General features: G+C 46.1%; 1 protein-coding gene across 2 annotated transcripts in view; it reads right to left on the bottom strand.

The window, feature by feature from the left end:
- The window catches only part of LOC142583123 (uncharacterized), a 120,061-nt gene that overhangs the window by 60,775 nt on the left and 42,545 nt on the right, over positions 1–16,741 (bottom strand). The gene's annotated exons all lie outside the window — the stretch shown is intronic.

Raw genomic sequence — 16,741 nt, 5'->3', positions numbered from 1 at the left:
GGCTCCGATTTCTTCTGTTGAGTAAAGTGCACTCCCGTCTCTCTACTTCGGTCAACCTGACCGCCAACTCTTTGCGATGTTAAAATAAACAAGTTGTTTTGTTGTTACCAGTCGAAGCATGCTTTGCCGGGACCTTCGGATGCTTCCAGTTGTACCTCAGGCCGCCAGGCCAACGCTACCCTTGGGGCTTGCGACCCAGGTGCAACCACGGGCGTCAGCGCCGAGTTCCCAACAAATCGTACCAGCGGGTACGACCACAACAACTCGTACCAGCGGTGCGATTCAAACACTCTCTATAGTGAACATTCGGCGAAGTGCAGCCACGCCACACGCCGTAAAACGACTGCCTATCACCCACGACCGGGGTAGTTGGAGAAGTATGGGAGAGGCCTTTGCACTGCAGTGGGCGTAACCAGGCTGATGATGATGATGATGATGATGATCCACGAACTAATGGGCTCAGAGAACGGCCGAACAACAACACGGTACACGCTGCTGGCAGAAGTGGTTTCAACTGAATTATATGCATACGTCGACTTCGAACAAAATCACGTACCGAAGCGGTCCTCTAGATGCAAGACGCTCCTACGATAACGGCTACTGATTAAGCTTCGTTAATTCGGTGCATTGCTATATCCACGGAGACATCCCTCGAAGCCCGCGCTGCAGTTTCAGCACGCAAATCTATCTATGAACGCGTATCGTATAACGGCGGTCGGTGACTTATGTGCTTGGCCTCCTAAAGAAAATTGCGCAGTGATGAAGCGGGGGGAGAACGTGGCGGTCTATGCAGAATACAGCGAACTATATTTTCGCCGCATTGGTATATATTTACACGGAACAACGAAAATCCGAAACAACGAAAGCGTTTTCCTCATCCCGTTATCTTCTTGTCGACAGGAGTGGCATTTTCAATCGTGTATGCCAAGCTCCATGATGCGCTAAGGCAAAACCAAGCGCAAAACGATACCACTGCGTCGAGAACAAACGCGAACAAAGCAAAACCGCGACACACACGAAACGCAAAAAAGCAATACCACAGAGGAAAGGACGAATTGCACAATAACGTCATCCTGTTTCCCTCCATACCACGGCGCCTCGCTTCTCTTTTTTTTCAATTTTTCTTTTTCGAACGCGCAACTTTTTTTTTTCAAGGGCACACCGATCACACGAACAGCCAGAGAAACAAAAGAAACAAGCCGCGGCGAAAAGGTTGCCGGCCCGCCAAATCGGCAGCAGAAAAACAACCAGCAAACAGCGTGAAAGAATTCCGCCCACTCAGAATAACCGTCCGCCCTACAGCGCTCGCGAAACAAACCCAGCCGCGAAGCTCAGAATAAACGCCAGCCGTGCACGCCACGTCGACAGTGGCACCAGCGACGCGCCGACAGTGGCACCACAAGTCCCAGACTCCGGCGCGGCGCCCACTCCAGCAAAGAAAGAAAGAAAAGAAAGGAAGAAATAAAGAAAGTTGCGATGCAAAGGGTGTGCAGGCGCCAACAATCCTTCGTCTGTGCCATACAGTGGTCGACTGCCACCCCGCTCTGCAGAGAAGCCAACCGCCGGAAGCGTCGCCTAATGGCGCCGGCGACGTCCAAACGCGACCGCTGCGCGTGTAAAATAAATAAATAAATAAATAAAAAGCATAACACAGAGTCGGCCACGATGGAGAACTATACACGCGAAGCTCCAGACTCTGCTCGAGCGCAGACGTTCCGCATAATGATGCGAGAGACCGCGTGGACCAAGATGGGGTCGCAAGTGCGAAATGCGAGCTATATAGACGCCTGCATCGTCATCAAACTGTATGACCCGACCCGGCCGTTCGCGCGCGGTCAGATCGCGGCCTTGCTGTCCCATGCGTGGTTGACCCCATCGGCATAAAATTTAACTATTCGGAGACGGGTCGCACTTTGGGAGCAGGAGAATAGCGGTCCGACCGAACTGAACTGTGCTGGAAAAAAAAAAAGGAAAGAAAAAGAAGCACTCTTCGTACTGCGATATCGCCTCATGCAAAGTACCGCGGAGTCTCGTAGGCTCTCACTTCACTTACAGCGGCCAGTTTCGCAGGGAAATGCCACACGTATTAAAGAAAACAAAAAAAATAAAAGAGCGGTGGGAAGGGGGGGGGGCGATAGGGCTATTTGATTCCTGAACGAAACCCTCACTATTACAGGTTACTGCAGAAGCTGAGGCCGCTTATAGTGTGCCATAGGAACAGTGAAAGTAGTCACAAATAGGTTTGCAAGTGTACCATATGGCGTTCATGCGTGTAAAACAAATGGACGAAGAACAGATTTCGAGAGCGTGGACTAGAAAGGCAAGAAGGTATTCAGCTGCGGAAGAACGCGACCCAGCGCCACCACCGACCGCAGCATTTAAAGCTTCAGACATCACAAAGTTCTACAGCGCGACATAACACGTGCGTCTCAAAGAGCTATAAAGATGACTGTCGGCGACCAACGCACCCAGTTCGAGTACGAAAAACGGGCGAAAGAGCCAAAGAAGGCTATCCCCCAGATAACGGCAAGAAGGTTTTCATCAACGTCATCATCATCATAATGATTTTTATTTTTGCCGCTGGGTACAAGGTGAAAATTCATCCAAAGTTCATTCGGTCTATTAAAGGTCTGATACACGACTCAAGGCGCACATTCGTTGCAGCGGGGAGATTTAGGTATAGCGTTTGCTGTTTCGTCGCGAAATACCGTAAACAACGCAGCCGGCGTATCGTGCGGCGGATGTAGTACAGATGGCTATACGTCACTAGACGACATGTGCGCGCTGTCCAGTGTTGAGCCATGTCGGGCGACGACGTAGTTTAATTCCTTGAAACTGAAGGCTGCGCGATACCTCGAGAGAGAAAAAAAAAACGATTCTGCGATATTTTCTTTAAAAGGATATAGCGTTCTCAATTGTCACTTTAACTATACTCCTCTACTAGTATTCGTCATCAGAGTATAACCACAGAGTATACGTTCCCATTTTGACGTCCGCAGCATACGGTGACCTGCAGCTGCGTGTCACGCACTACGGCCAGACAGCCACATGCGGGTCACAGCTGCTACCCGATTCTCGCACAATGCATATTATATTACATATATATATATATATAAAGAGAGAAGTATACAATACTGAAAAGGGGGTACAAACTTAAGGACACTCAACTATCTATTGCAGAAGACTTTTCAAAACGCGTGCGGGATATCAGAAGGAAACTTTGGAACAGCGCGAAGGTAAACCGACAAAAGAATGAAAAGGTTTCGCTTGTCTTCGACAAACTATACATTAACAATCGTCCGTATGTTTAGAGCAACGAGCAGGATGATCGACAAAGTGCCGCTTGAAAAAAAAAAAAAGCTATTCAGAAATGGGGTTAGAAAATCGTCGTACCGGCAAAGCAGCGAACATCACCGGGAAAGACAAAGGCGCAGTTGTAACTCGCCGAGGCGCAAAATCAGCGAACTAACACTTTTCACAATAAATGCTAGAAGCGTCGTCAACGAACCCCAGGCACTTGAAAACTTTATAATTTATTATGAACCTGATGTAGCAGCTATAACACAAACGTGGCTCACGTCCGACATTCTTAATCAAGAGTTCACGCCGCCAAATTATTCCGTCATCCGAAAAGACCGTCCCACACGTGGTGGCGGAGTGGCGTTATTATTAAAAACAAAAAATGTGTTGCTCTTACCATTCTGCCCGAGATAAAAGACGCTGAGGCGATATTTTGTAAATTGCTTTGCGAAGGTAGAAACGTTGTCTTAGGGTGTCTATCGGAGCCCGAACTCGGGTGACGAGTGTATGCAGCATCACGCCCATGGTTCACGCATCGCCCTTATGAGTGATTTTAATCTTTCTGACATTAATTGGAATGACATGTACTACTCGTCAGCAGCCTCGGGTGCACTGTTTGATCTCATGTTAGCCTTCAATCTTCATTAGGTCGCTTCACGTCCAACGCGTTCGCAGGGAACTACTCGAAGCATTGTTGATCTAATACTTATCAGCCATCATTTCGATATTAACCGTGTACAAACTGACGCAATTCGTGGCATATCGGATCATGACGTACCAGTATGCGTATTACCACTTGTTGGTATTACTGCCCACTTTCCTGTGTCCATAGTAACCGACTTCCAAAACGCTGATGACAATAGCATACTAACATAGCTTGATCACGAGTTCCAGCCTTTTTCCCAAATGGGTTCCAATGCCTCTGTTGACGTAAATTGCCTTTGGCTTATGTTCAAATCTATCGTCCTCTACTGCGTCACGAACTACGCGCCTACTAAAACCAAGCGGCCGCGAAAAAATAATCCCTGGATAACCCGAGAAGTAATTAAGGCAAAGCGCAGCTTGAAAAGATTGCGTAGAACAATAAAAACTAAAGGAGGAGACGAATCCAGAGTGACGAAATTGCCTAATGCCATCGCGGAATTCAAACTTACAGCCAAACGTGCAAAAGAATATTATTTTAATGTAACGTTATCGAGCTCTCTTACTAATAATCCCGGAAGGTTCTGGAGGCCCTTTCGCACCAACGATAATGAAGCGTCCCACTTACGCCCAGAGGAAGAAACTGCGAAAGGCAACGCATATAACATTTTCTTTCAATCAGTATTTACTACAGACAGTAACATTATTCCCCCCATTCTCATCAGAGAGGGTGTAAGCATTGGCAAATAAGACATTGCGGACGCTGGCATACTTAATCTTCTGCTTATTCTTGACCCTAAGAAAAGGCAGCGGTCCTGACAACATACCTAACGACTTTCTGAAAAGGTATGCGGAATGGTGCAGTATAAACCTCGGCATATTTTTTCGTAAATCACAACTTCACAACTACCAAACGACTGGAAAATTGCAAAGATAATACCTATACATAAATCTGGCGACACAGCAGAAACTTTAAATTTTAGACCCATTTAATTAACTAGTACATCCTGTAAGCTTCTAGAGCACACATTCTTAAAGCACATAACGATTTTTCTGAGAGCGTTGGCTTCTTGTCTCCCTACCAAAATAGTTTTCGCAGCGGTTTATCAACAGTAACCCAACTAACAGAACTAGTACATGATTTTGCATTTACTGTCAATCACCGCGGCCCGACTGACGATTTTACTTGACCTATCTAAGGCATTTGATTGTGTATGCCATAATAAATAAATCGCTAAAGTTGAAAATGTTGTTGGGAAAGGGCTCCTTTCAGCCTGGGTAAAATAATTTCTAGCCAATCGTTCACAATTTGTAATCTACGAAAAAATGCTATCTGACACTGTCGCCGTTATTTCCGGAGCTACCCAAGGCTCAGTTCTTGGGCCATTACTCTTCCTAATCTATATTAATGACATCGCAGTTAACACTGGTTGTAATATAAAAGTGTTCGCATACGACTGCGTTATTTATAGCGAAATCACTAATTATAGCGATCACATCGCACTTAATACATCCCTCAACACTGTAGCTATTTAGTGCTCTAATTGGCAGATGTCAATTGACGTAAAGAAGTTTGTGGCAATAGGGAGTTTTAGAATTGGGGCCCCAATAGTTTGGGGCCCCAATAGTTTGGGGCCCCAAAGAGCTTTTCGGCTGTTAGCGTTGGGGCACGTAGGAGTGAAGAGCTTTAGAATAGGGTTTTACGTTTGCGGATAGCGTTTTGTGCTGACAGCGCCAATACGGCGTCAAAGGAAAGCTATTAGAAATAACTAAATAAAATATACCATTTTATGATAGGAATAATAATTTTGACTTGCGTGTATTCGCGTTTAATTACAATTTAGAGGTTATTCTGTAAGCAGCAAACAATTAGTTGCGGTTAGTTTTGAGCAAACCAACTTTACTAGCCTTCACCAGCCAAGCTTATCCGCGTTAGGCCTACGAGCCATAAAATCCACAATCGAATTCAAAATCAGCGGCGTCTAATGAGTCAATCTTCATAACACAAGCTAGTTGAGAGAAAGCGATAACCGCAATCCCTTCTTCTAGCTTGCGAACTTCACGCGTTACCGCGAATCGAACCGAATTTTGTGCTAGGCTAGAGCCGTCGCTTCGATGGGTGCCGCCATGTTTGCCGACGCAAAGCTTTTGGGGCCGCTATTTGGGCTCCCGCTAAATCGGTGAAATAGCGTTCCCAACGCAAAACCCAAACGGAGTTTGCGTCTTGCGCATGCGCAGTGGCTTCGACGCTATTTCTTTGGGGCCCCAAAACGTTTGGGGCCCCTATTCTAAAACTCTCTAATGACCGTAACAAGGAAAACAAGACCATCTAACTTCACACATGAGATTAACGGCATACCACTAGCTAAAGTTGAACAACATAAATACCTGGGAGTTACATTAACCTCAGACCTCAGGTGGGACAAACATATTTCGAATATCACCGAAGGAGCATTATGCAAATTATTCTTCCTCAAAAGAAGCCTTGCGCTCTCTACGACACCAACGAAGCTACTGGCCTACACAACGTTCGTTAGGCCCGTTCTCGAATATGAAAACACAGTCTGGTTTCCTCATACAACGACTAATATAACAAAATTAGAGGCAGTACAAAGAAAGGCTATAAGGTTCATTAACAAATATAAACGCGCTGACTCACCGAATAATCTTCTAACGCAGTCTGGATTGCAAACGCTATCTACCAGAGCAAAACGCGCTCGCCTGAAGTTCTTGTTTCAGCTTCTAAAAAAATAACTATAAGATAGATGTGTCCAGGTACATTCCATTTTCTGACGCTCGAAAAACACGTAACAAACATGCGCACACTGTAACAGAATACACACGCAACAACGACACGTTTAAGTATTCATTCTTCCCCCCTTACAGTAGCTGGATGGAACCGACTTGATCCTGCTATAACCGCCATCGAATCGTTGTCCGAATTTACCTCACAAGTATAAGCTGCAGTGCGTAAACAAAATCATTTATCATCGCATGAATCATCGTCACAAATTTTGGAATTGTGTTGCTTTCGACATCCCATTATTCTTTTCCTTTTTCAATTCGTTTCTTCTCGCTCTCAAAGTATATATGTTTTAAGCGCATCTCTTCACACAACTTCAAAATTTCTTGACGCGTTAAGTGTTAACTTTCAGTTCGCTCCTATTTCATGTATAACTGGTTACTTACATATTCTTCACTGCTAGTATCATGTTATCATGTTAATTAACTGCCATGTGAAAACATGCATTTTTGCTACTAGACTCAGCTTACGTCTTATACTGCCATCCTTGACCAATTGTTCTTTTTACATTTCTTTTTTTTTTCAATTAACTGTTCTGCCTAGATGCGCACTGATATACATGTATATACTGTATTGCCCAACTACAACGCTCTCAAATGAGAGTAGCAGTATTGTAAGTAAATAAATAAAACAAACATTATATATATATATATATATATATATATATATATATATATATATATATATATATGGTCATATCATAAGAAGCCAACAAACACTGACACCAAGGACAACATAGGGGAAATTATTGTGCTTAATAAATGAAATAAAGAAACGAAGAATTAATGGAAATTAAAGTGGATGAAAAAACAACTTGCCGCAGGTGGGAAGCGAACCCACAACCTTCGCGAAGGTTGTGGGTTCGCTTCCCACCTGCGGCAAGTTGTTTTTTCATCCACTTTAATTTCCATTAATTCTTCGTTTCTTTATTTCATTTATTAAGCACAATAATTTCCCCTATGTTGTCCTTGGTGTCAGTGTTTGTTGGCTTCTTATGATATGACTAATAAAATCGGGACCCTCGGTTAACCCCCTTTCTTCTCGTTTATATATATATATATATATATATATATATATATATATATATATATATATATATATATATATATATATATATATATATATATATAATTTTTTTCTGATGATGGCCTGCAGCAAGTTCTTTGAATTAACCCCACCTATATAGTCCAACGTTCCATTTTTCCATACGCTCACTTTGACACGTGAAATTTATTCACTCTGATTTAAGCGCGAACAAGTTGACGCAGAACACATAATAGCGGTTTCTCTCACTCTCTCGCATTTCTTTCTCTTTCTGGAGAGAGTTGTTTAGGTTTCCTTTACATGGAATTGTTAGTGGTCTTTGTGGGGTTAAAAAAGAAACGTGAATCTGGCGCTTGCTCTACAAGAAGGCGTGCACTTCAACGGGCGCTTACCTTGACGACGAGTGATGCGCAAACGGAGAAATTACCAACAAGAACGACAGTGAAGTTAATAAACGTATAAACAAGTAGACGACATAAAAAAAAGAAGGAACTCTCGCCTCCGAATTATCAACACAGCTTGTGATTCTAAAGTAAAGGCGCCGAGAGTTAGAGCGACTATCCTGTTTGTCATACCGGCGACTGCAGGCCTCAATTGTTTATGCAATTAAGGTCTACAGGTGAGCACACAGATCTTGGCGCAGCGTTACGGACGGCAACTGCTAAGAGCGTATCATATATATATATATATATATATATACACTCGGTAACCGTTAGCTACACGTTCGCGAAATGGGGGTCGGTAATTAAACTAGGACTGCCATTCGTTTTCCTGTAGAGAAGCGACGAAAGGGGCCACTTACACGAGGAAAGTGACACGTACAATTTCTACCTCGGCAAACATCAGCGAAGCATACAGGTTTTTTCAAACGCCCGTCATCGACCCGCCGCTGATCCACACACCCTCGCCTCACAACTCTGGAATGCGCACCGGTGCATCGAAGTCAGCGTGTCTGCCGTTCCGTCGTGGTCATCCGGTCCATCCTGTACTCCTTAATGAAACTGCATGCACGTCTTGGGTGCGTGTAGCCACATACAGGTGCGGAGTATTTGGTACTGGCCCGCGAAAAACACTTTTCCGTGCAGACTTTCCCGGTGTTTCGCATGCAATGCGTGTCGGACGCATTGCGTCAACATTCGCTCGTGAGCGAGAGCGCTCAATTAAAGCCTCTGCAATAAACGTATACTCTTAATTCCAGACCAAGGGAGTTGCTCAGCAACCGTGCATGCAAGCTCAGGTGCACAGTGGAACATGCACCACTGGAGAACACGTACCAAATACACGCGCCGTGTTCTAGGCGCGCTTTTATGAAACCCTAGATGCACGGTAAAAATTGATCCGCAGACCTTCACTACGCGGCGTCACTCCCCCCTCCCCCCCCCCCCCCCCATAGCCAACTGTGCAGCTTTGGAACGCGTACGCTAAGCCCCTTCATCTAAACTCACACATCTTAACGTGTCGTTTCTGATACGCCGAGTTGGATATCTCAACATGCTGATTTATGCGCCGGAAGCTTAACGCAAAGATTAAGGTATATAGCGTTTCTGACATGCTACCCGTATAGTGAACTTTCAGCTTTGGATAGATAATAAAACTAATTAAAAATTAATGGCTATATCTTGATTTATCAAATAACGGTTGGTTGTATAAGTTCTTTCTTTTTCTGGCAAGAACGTAATCTCCGTGACCAAAAGTAAATGTTATCAAGCTGTTCTAATTTTCGTTTCTGTGCAACGGTGTTTAGGCTTTGTGGGGTCAACATTTCACACCCTTTACAGGAGCATATATGCTCTTATGCTCTCTCTCTCTCTCTCTCTAAAATATGTCGAAGATGAAACTCTAGAATCGGCATAGAGTCGAGGACGTCGCAGGCATGTCTGAGGGTGCAGTTCGAAGTTACGCGGACTCGCAACTTCGAAGTCGCACCCTCAAACGGCAGCTGTGAGCGCACAAGAGGCGACAGACAGTGGCCAGACGAGATAAGCTTCAGCGTAGGGCCAACGTTTGGACAAGGGGACTTGTCGGCCGGCGCAGCGATTAGATCACGGAAGCCCGTCGACGTTACGCTCTGTGGACGCCGCGAAGCGCCGCACGCACAAACTGCTCGTCAGCGCGGTCTTGAAAATCGAATTAAAGCTTGCTCCAAAGCTACCGCATTATCCCGCGTATAAGCGAGCCTCGAATTTAGGCCGACGAGAAAGACCGAAATTAGGAAAAGCCCCCCGCTAACACGGGTTGAAACGCGAACGAAAAGAAACCGATCAGAACGCCTGCATTGCATAACTACACGAGAGTGAAATGTGCAGTCGCTCGGTAATAGGTTTATTATAAGCGCATTATAGCGCTCGTGGTATGGCCCTGCTTTTATACGTTTTGGAGCCCGAAATAAGCCGCGTTTAGAAACTGAGGAAATTCTGGTAGAGCAGCAACTCGTTCCAATTCGTTTCCGACTTTCTTCACGTTTGAATTTGCGAACCGGTCGTGCACTTAATCATGCTACATACAGCTGAGAGAGGAAGAGGATGCACCTGCTATAGGACCGGCTTCGAAATTTCGATGTCTCGGCATCGGCGTATACAGGGGTTAGACGCGAGTCAACACGGCAGCATTAAACCACGCCTTCATTTGATTTTCGGGACCATGCACGCTCGCGAGCAACTTGAGGGCGCTTCGCGTCGTAAACAGAGCGTATATAGCGTCTGCGGGCTTCCGCGATTTGATCGTGGCGCCGCTGATGCCACGGATAGGAGTGCCTATATATGTGGAGGCTGGCGCACCTCCCGTGCGGTCAGCCGCTTCAGTCCGTGGCGTTAATAGTGCATGTTCTATCGATTTATCCACACAGCTAGGCCTACCTTTATCGTTGGCGATCTATCGAATCACCATATAGATAAAAGACGGTATAGACTTTAATGCGCCAAGACTGCCAGCATAGTGTCTGAAGTCGCCAACGTATACGCTAATGTTGTTTGATAATCTAAAACGAAGCGAAGCATGAAAGGCTGCATCAGACTATAGTATGTTTTCTTTTTTGTATATGCTAATTACACAGTGACGCGTTTCACTCGGGAAGTCCCGGGTTTGACGTCAAAAAGCGCTGCCTTGCTGCAAGAGGTTTTGTTTTTGTTTTCGGCTCAACCATGTCACTCGTTAGCTCTGAAGATTTCCCCAAGAGAAACTGAGCTAAAAAAAAAAAAAAGACACCCTCTCTGCTGCTTGTTTCTTCCACACTATGCACTGGCCTCTGCCCCTCTCTCCCGCCCTTCCCCTTCCCTCTCGAGAATAAAAAAAAAAGAACGACACACTGAGAGTTATTGTTCAAGGGCACTAAAAGAACTGATTAGTAGTGGTCGATATCTAGAAGGAATGTCGCTGGGGCCGACGTTTCAACAAGAAGGCCCGTCTTCGACAGAGCGTTTCACGACAAGAGAACGCCTTTCCCAGCTGAAAGCCGCGCGCTCGAGCCCTAGAGCTCACGGGATAAATCGAAGCTAAGGTAGAGGAAAGTCGGACTCCGCTGCCGCACCATGAAACGAAACGATTGGTCCCGTGTAACCAAATGTATCAGAGTTAGCGCACATGACCTCCGGTAGAAGATCGGGCAACAACTCATATTATATATATATATATATATATATATATATATATATATATTCAAAGCAGAAATACGAGCAACGAGCGCAGAAAGTTACTGGCCTCTATACACGCACCGGCGTTTGCTCACAGATATAGTAACGCAAGCCACGCAAACTAATGACGCACACCGGGAGCAGGCACTTATATATGGCTGCTTTGGGCGTAAGCTATTTACTGAGGCTACAAAAAACAAAAAGCATCCACTGATAAAAGCCCTCGGCGACCTCTGCCTGTGCTGCGGAGAACGCTATAATGGCTAAGGGTGGAGCCACGCGCAAACAAAATAACGAGTTCTTCGCCGCGGCTGTCGCCACCGCGCGGTAAGAACAGATTACAGGCCGGTGGGTACCACGCGGAGACCAAGCGTAGATCCGTGGGATTACGACAGTGTCCGCAGCGGGCGCGGCGTTTCTTTATCTCCCTATCTGCACCTCTGAGTACGGTACAGCAACGTAACTAAGCCAAGCGATATGGTGTATCATAAAATGTGCCCCAGTGTTTTTTTTTTCTTCTTCTTTTTTTTTTTTTTTTTTTTTTTTACAGCTCTCATCAGCGACACACCCCAGCTGCGGCGCGCCAGAACTCCCTCCATGCATACTTTCCCCTTGCCCTTTAAACTAGGGCAGTAACCACGGAGATAACAAGACTGGAGGCAAGAGCGAGAAAACGGGCGACAGTTGTCACCAGGCAGCGACGACTTTTTGAAGGGACTGAGAACCGATTTTTAAGGACCTAGTTTTTCACTGCGCAACGCTAAGCTGACCCACGGTAGTGCTTACACCAGCAGCGGTTACTTCCGAAAGCGCGTGGATCTTTTGTGAACAGGAATTTTTCGATCTCAGCAGCCTCTACAAAAGTATGAGTCCCTCCTCCACAACGCTGCGAAGTCGGAGCGATGTCGGTGGCCCGCCTCGCAAATTTTGAAAGCTGCCCATCGTTATGCATTCACAGGAGTGAGTGTGGCTGTTAACCACCTACAGCTTTACCTTTACAACCACTTTTGAAAATAAAAAGCTGGTGCAATAAGTTCGCGTTGTTGTACAGACATTTCTTATATTTGTACCGCGTTTCTCCTCAAGTGCCCGCCTACCTCATGGCTGGCAGCGCACTTTTCTGCTCACTACAAACGAAGGCCTATCTGCATGTTGTAAGTCAGGAAAAACGGATAACAACAACTATACTGCATTTCAATACTAATGAAGAGACAAGGAACCGCGTACACTAGTAGAAGGTCACGTGATGGACCTCTTAGCTTTGTTTTTTGCAGCGTGAGGCGCCAAAGGTCATTCTTCGCGACTTTTGGTGATGAATTAAAAATATAAATCCACGTTTAATGAGAAAAACATAGTTCGTTTCAGCCACAACGATAGGCAATCTTTCCATCGGCGGGGTTATCTCGATTTACGTTCTGGACGGTTGTCTGTCTCTTTAAGGTCCGACTGAAGAGGAAAGAAAGAATTTCTTACTTAAGAAACGAAATCCATCCTAGAATGCTGTACTAGGCTGAAGACTACGAATCTACGTTATCACTTCGGCCCATGATTTCAATAAAACTTAAAGAAACAGAACAAGGATGCTGGTGCATGACAAGGAAGAGGAGGAGGAGCTGAAGTCACCTGCAAGGGGCTCTCGCGATTAATTTGTTCCCGGCATCTGTTTCTATTCGTTGTCAGCAGTGCAGCGTGTTAAAAAAAAATAAAAGAAATAGAGAGCACGCGGCTGTTGGGCCAAGTTCCGAACATGCATTACGCAACCATCGCGCATATCGGATGAGCTCTTGATCATCTGCGAGCAGAGCGCGGGGCAAAAGAGGGGAGAGGGAAACCGTCGCGCCACATGTCACAAACAAGAGGATGGAGAGCGGAGGGAGACTGGCCGGATGTCCCGTGTCATTTTGTCCGCTCGCTGTCAGCGCGCAGCTGAGGACCCAACTGTCGCACGCGGCCAAGGTCAACGGAGCAAGAGGCACAGTCGTCGCCAAAAGTACTCGGAACGCACAGAGGCCGCTTGCAAGCCATACCCTTTTTTTTTTTTTTTTTCGAAGAAAGCGCAGGGGCGAAGCTTTGCATTTTCTCGATGATACACAGGGACACCTGCTTCGAAAAAGAAAAAAAAAAGAACAAGGCTTCCGACGCACTACACGAACCCCTCTACTTCCATTCCATGTGGTTCACACCTCCCTAGGTGACGTTGCGGAGGCTGCATAACCACCACCCCAGTTCGAATGGGGAAGCTCATAGCACTCATCCATCCATCCTGCAGCCGGAGTTGTTTCTTACACAGGCTGCGACTATACCTTCTAGCCGCAAAAATACGGCAGCCCACGTGGTTATTCGTGTCCATTGTGCGACAAGGCTACAGGCCGTATTTTGCTCGATCCATCGACTGATTCATAGCGTTCGGAAGGGACATTAAAGAGAGGAAAGAAATATTATTTGGGCTGCGTTAGTAAATTACCCTTCTATACCAGTAAAGCTGCTCCCATCGCGAAAAGACGTTTAGTAAACCAGAAGAGGCGCAGGAAGACGGGTGGCGACGCCGCTTTAACATTCCCGCACCAACACGCCGTGACGTCATAAATTTGGGCGACGTCTGCTCGTACCTATAGTTAATATTTATCGGTGAAAATGGACTACGTCGCGTTCAAAAGGAGCCAACGACTGAACTTACAAAGGTTTCAAGAACCTTTACCGAACCACAACGGCCTAAATGCGAAAAAAAAAAAGTGCTTTGAGATCTGTGACATCAACAGTGACGGCCCAAACGGCGCTTCATTCGAGAAATTGGAACTTTTACTTACTGTTCTAACAATTTAAGCCATTACAACGAAATCAACCAAACTTGAGTTCCTGGAGAATACTTTAATTATTAATCTCTAACCGATTTAGTGTTCCCATTTTGTGTCCCTTTAATCCTCTAAATTCGCATAGCAACAGAGAGCTACGTACATAGGCACCGTATAGTGATCACTTGATGTTCTTTAATGTGTATTGGAGTGCCGATATATGCACACCAACATTTTTGCATTCCGACAACGTGAAAACGCTATACCGTCGGGATTATACGAACCGAACATATGTCCTCGTACTAGGAAGCAGAATAAGGGTGTATTCTCGATCAATCGATTATTTTTCACTTTTGCATCACGTACAGCTCGATGCATAAACTGAGCGACAGCCGTACCGACAATGCACAATATACACTTGTGGCGACGTGAAAATAACCCCGACGGTGCCACTGCTTTCGTCACAACCCCCATCCGCTGGCGCGGTGGCATTGATAACGCCAAAAGTGATAACGGATTATCTATATACCGCCCCAGATTTCTCGCCATTTAGGAACGTCAGAGAACCAGCTGAATAGCTGCACCAAACGGCCAAGTTCGAATAAGCTCCTACTAACACGTGCGCGACCTGTGGAACGTACGACTTTGAAGAAGGTTGCCCAATGCGCGCGCCTCATGAACGATTGAACGCGCTTAACGCCCCAAGGAAGTTATACAAAGCTACGCGGTTAGGCTATAATAGAGACTGTAACGAAGACCAATATTATTGTTTTTGTCCACCAGGTGCGCGCACAAATCTCACTACCGCCGCTATTGAAATGCGGCCGCCATTCTATAGGGAACCAAACCAGTGAATTCGTGTGCGGCAGTATATACGTAGCCAACTCGGCGGGAGTGTGCCGCACTTATAGAATGCGAGTGTTTCAGCACCGATCCCAATTTCATTGGGTATGCACGGCGGCGTAAGTAATAATAATATTTGGGGTTTTACGTGCCAAAACCACTTTCTGATTATGAGGCACGCCGTAGTGGAGGACTCCGGAAATTTTGACCACCTGGGGTTCTTTAACGTGCACCTAAATCTAAGCACACGGGTGTTTTCGCATTTCGCCCCCATCGAAATGCGGCCGCCGTGGCCGGGATTCGATCCCGCGACCTCGTGCTCAGCAGCCCAACACCATAGCCACTGAGCAACCACGGCGGGTGGCGGCGTAAGTCATTCGTGCTGCTCATTCAACGGAAAGTACGCTCGCGAAACACGAAGGAAATGGAAAACGCGACTATGCAACAAAAAGGAAGCGCGTTTGGCCCCGCAGGACGTCACTTCAAAACGGGAACGCCACGACTATAGATGACGTGTAAAAGTATGCAAGCCTGATCCTCTCCTTCTCTCTCTACACTTACGCCTTCATTCCAGGACGAACATTAGAAAAGTGCACGACCGCTTCTGTTTCTCAGATGCAGAAAAGGTGCACCGCCGACTGATTATTTTTTTGTCTTCAGAAGAATCGGGTAACATGTAGACATATGCAAGGTACAGAGTGGTCCAAGGTCAGAACATTCAATCATTGTTGAGGCAAAATTCAGTGTTTCCTGCAGGTTTTCTATACCACACGCAGCGTCACATGGCTGACATGACGCGTCATGCAAACACCCACCTTGAAGTAAAACTTAGCCAGCAAGCATTCAGCCAAAGCTGGACTGTTATCAGCGCCGAAACGGAAACTATTAAGTTAGCCCCAAGAGTCAGTCCGTGCCACACGTCGCCCTAGGGCACCCTGTCAACAGCACACGCCCGGGTCGCTGCAGCGGCGCCGGAACCGGCCCATACAGATATGAGGGGTACACACCCCATAACGAACATATAAAACAAAAAAAAAGCACGGAAACCGCACTGTCTCCCGACGCGGTCGATACGCGCGTCAACGTAGCAGTATATTCCGCACGCCCGCGGGGTCCAAACACCGGAACCACGAGCAATTTCGGGCAATGCGCGCGGCCGGGGTAGGTGCATTCCATGGGCGCCGCGCCGACGCAAGCACCGTTTTTTTTTTTTTTTTTTTGTGTGTGTGTGTGTGTGTGTGTGTGTGTGTGTGTGTGTGTGTGTGTGTGTGTGTGTGTGTGTGTGTGTGTGTGTGTGTGTGTGTGTTCACATAGCCGAGCGCTAGCTAGCTGCCTCAGCGAAAGAGAACCAGTGAACGAAAGCAAAGCAAAGAAACAAAAAGAAAGCAGAAAGGAAAACAAAGATCGGCATGAGCATAAAGAATCTCCGACGCAAAGCCTCCGGCCACACGGGCCGCTGAAAGCGCTCGGAATAATAATAAACGAAGTGAATCGTTAAAAAAGAAAGAAAAAAAAAAGAAGGAACGAAAGAAAGACCGACAATTCTGCAGGACCGTATATAGAGAGCGGTAAGCATATAATGGGACTACAAGAGAAAGCGAGCATTTCTACATCACAGAATTAGAACTTTGCTATACATAATATTATACGGTTTCGTCTGAATCAGGGAGCATGCAGTGATAGAACTC

Source organism: Dermacentor variabilis, chromosome 5 (genome assembly GCF_050947875.1).
Source record: "Dermacentor variabilis isolate Ectoservices chromosome 5, ASM5094787v1, whole genome shotgun sequence".
NCBI classification, from domain to species: Eukaryota; Metazoa; Arthropoda; class Arachnida; order Ixodida; family Ixodidae; genus Dermacentor; species Dermacentor variabilis.
Note: the sequence above shows the minus strand (reverse complement) of the source record. Positions and strands in the feature narration are given on the sequence as shown.